Here is a 2,588-nt window from a genome sequence, read left to right on the forward strand (position 1 = left end):
ATATATATCATCACACAGCTAGCCATCAGTCCATCCATTCATGCAAGTATATGAAAACAGGCAGACATACATACATACATACATACATACATACAAACAAACATGCGTACATAAGTGAATGCGTATACACAGAAGTGAACATAAATACAAAAAATAATGCAAAACTCATTACTCACATTTCCATACAGCCATAGAAATAGATCCCATCATTTTAAAATTGCTTTTCTTATTTTTGAGAGGAACAAAGACAATCGAAAAAGAAAATATTAATAACTCCATTCCTTCTTAAAACTCAGATTAGTCATAATCAAATTCTTGCTGCTTTCGACCAACTATTATAACATAGTCGAACTATTTTTACGTGAATCTAATTTCTTTGTTATATCCGATTCGTGTGATAGGGATTATAGACGGCTGGTTACGTAATGAAATTTTACTGGGTATTCACTTACTTTCCTCTCTGAGTCATTAATTATTAGATATTATCAAAGAGCCTATCACAGACTCGAAAGCTGGAACTTCGCATTCGTATTTAACCCGACACGGAAGTAAATCAAATCAACCTGTTGCAGATGCATACGTACGGAAATAAATATACTATTCATACGCATCCATAAAACCATGCGGCGTACATGTAACTATATGGATGTGAAGGTGTGTATGCGAGTACGTATGCGTATATATATATATATATATATATATATATATATATATATATATATATATATATATATATATATATATATGCATGTGTGTGTGTATCTATCTATATATCTATCTATCTATCTATCTATCTATCTATCTATCTATCTTTCTATCTATCTCTCTCTCTACACACACACATATGTATGTATTTATGTATAGCTTTAATAACATGTCTACATATATACTCACAAATTTACATATATATATGTATATATATGTATATATATATATATGTGTGTGCGTGTGAGAGAGAGAGTGTGTGTATGTATGCGTGTGTAAATATATATATTTATCTATCTACATCTCTATCGTTTTATATACACACACACATATGTATTTGTGTATAGGCTTATATACACATGTCTACATATACACTAACAAAGAGTTACCTATAAACATGCATATATATATGGGTGTTTGTGTGTGTGTGTGTGTGCGTGCGTGTGTGCGTGTGTGTGTGTGTGTGCGTGCGTGCGTGTGCGGTATATTCTATTAGAATATGTATTTGTACGTATAATATCGAATTCCTTTGATCACATATATGGCCAATAATTTCTGGGAGAGTTATTATTGGCTGTAGATCTCATTACATAACCTGTATTTCCTTTATCGATCCGGACTTTGGTAGAAAATTCATCTCGGAAACCGAATCTTCTAATAATGCATTTAGTTCGGCGTTCTAATGATGCTTTCTCGACTGTGTTCTCACCGCTCAGTATTACACCTTATATAGCAAGAATGAATACGACCGGTGTGATTAATAGAATAATTATAATGCGGAATGTAGATGGTATTTCTTAACAGCAAGCCATCTCTGATCAAATAGACTGATGATGTAAGATATTCCAACGAGGACCATTCCAGGGTTATTAATTGTTCTTCATTAGTGCTGTCATGAATGTCTTTTATCTAGAATATATGTTCCATGAGGTACCTCAGCAGCACGTCACTCTTTGCGTCGCTACTTAGGTCTCTTCTGCTTGTCCCTGCCGATTTTGTTCAGTAATAAATCCGCGGAACTTTCTTTTGTACCGTATACATCACCCTGTATGGGGCGTCTAGGTTAAGGAAATCATAGAGTAGAAATTCGAAAGATTATCACAGCTTGTCCTCGTTGCCGTCACTCGCGAAGATGACAGACTGAGATTCTTCTTTGGCAGAAAATGTATCTCGGCATCGTGGGTGAGCTGAGTGGAAATACCAAATCAATTTAAGCGCTTCTGCAAAATCCCCTTCTGATTCCATAGGAACTCACATTCCTCTTCAATGTCATTATTTGGGAGTTGTTCTTTCAGATTCCTTATGCCGCATTTGTGCCTCTCAGCTTCCGCTTTCTGCCCTTCCGCTCGAATGCGATTTTCTAAGGCCTTCTTTATAAATGCTCAAAAATGGCCAGCAGCTCGGATTTGTACGTCATCATGTCGCGCATTGCTCAAATCTATAAGCATACCGTGTTGTCTTTGATCAGGCTTTGTAAACTATGTTTCTATGCGTTTTCTAAAAGAATATCTTGCCACCGGTGCGTAAATCCACTGTCGCCATTGTCGTCGGTATAATATTCAAGAATATACTGGAGACAAATTTAGTCACTACTTTCTTTTCAAAGAAGTAGGGTGTAACACTTGTAAGATTTCGCTGTTATTTCTACCAGCTCATATGAGCGATGATGAGACACGGGAAAGTAATTGGAGATATGTTAGTTGGACGCAATGAATAATGCATAGTAAAATGTACACACAGGTATTTAACATACTGAACTTCGAATAATGATGTATAGTTAAATGTGGGCTAACCTACTTAGCATAGATAACAAAGCGTAATGTTTAACTAATTGAAATGAAACCAGCACTGAAAAGAAACGCCATGAGCATTAATGATAATTT

General features: G+C 35.4%; 1 long non-coding RNA gene across 2 annotated transcripts in view; it reads right to left on the bottom strand.

Annotated features, from left to right (window-relative positions):
* The window catches only part of LOC128249038 (uncharacterized), a 43,801-nt gene extending 43,402 nt beyond the window's left edge, over positions 1-399 (bottom strand). For both annotated transcript variants that reach the window (XR_008265138.1, XR_008265137.1), the window contains exon 1: positions 177-399. This is a non-coding gene — a long non-coding RNA (uncharacterized LOC128249038). The remainder of the gene's footprint in view (positions 1-176) is intronic.
* Positions 400-2,588: the final 2,189 nt, after the last annotated feature.

Source organism: Octopus bimaculoides, chromosome 11 (assembly GCF_001194135.2).
Source record: "Octopus bimaculoides isolate UCB-OBI-ISO-001 chromosome 11, ASM119413v2, whole genome shotgun sequence".
Taxonomy (NCBI): Eukaryota; Metazoa; Mollusca; class Cephalopoda; order Octopoda; family Octopodidae; genus Octopus; species Octopus bimaculoides.